Genomic DNA, 554 nt, shown 5'->3' with positions numbered 1-554 from the left:
AAAGACTTTTTCCTACCGTGGGCTAATTAATTAACTTGCTCTTTTTGAGGCAATGAAAACTAAAGCAGATTAATCTATGCAGAAGGTTTTTTCTTAGCTAATGGAGAAAGGAAGGGGATGTAGTTCTTGGTGTCTTGGTTCCCTGACAAGAAACAAATACACAGAGAAGCTGACATATAACAACTTAAGCACCAGTTGTACCTGGTATGAGCATGTCTCTGTTCATGGTGCTGTCAGATGTTGTCCTGTAGAACTGCTTGGAATGGCTCCTGGTAGCTGCTCAGGACTTGGGGGTTGCTGTGTGTCAGCTTGCAGTGCCAGGGCTTCTTCTGAAGCAGATGTGTATAGCTTCAGATGATGTTTGGATTGGGATGGCTGTGTTTGTTAGATACAGGGTTGCTAATATACTGAAAAAAATAAATAATAATAAAATAATAATAATAATAATAAAAAAAATCTAGTCAGCTAAGGTAAGGTAGACAAGTCATATAGCATCTAAAAGAACTTGTTGAACTGGGACGTCTGACATTTGCTTCATAAAATCAGGCTTTGTT

The sequence above is a fragment of the Meleagris gallopavo genome, chromosome 5 (genome assembly GCF_000146605.3).
Source record: "Meleagris gallopavo isolate NT-WF06-2002-E0010 breed Aviagen turkey brand Nicholas breeding stock chromosome 5, Turkey_5.1, whole genome shotgun sequence".
Lineage (NCBI taxonomy): Eukaryota > Metazoa > Chordata > Aves > Galliformes > Phasianidae > Meleagris > Meleagris gallopavo.
This window is presented reverse-complemented; position numbering follows the sequence as displayed.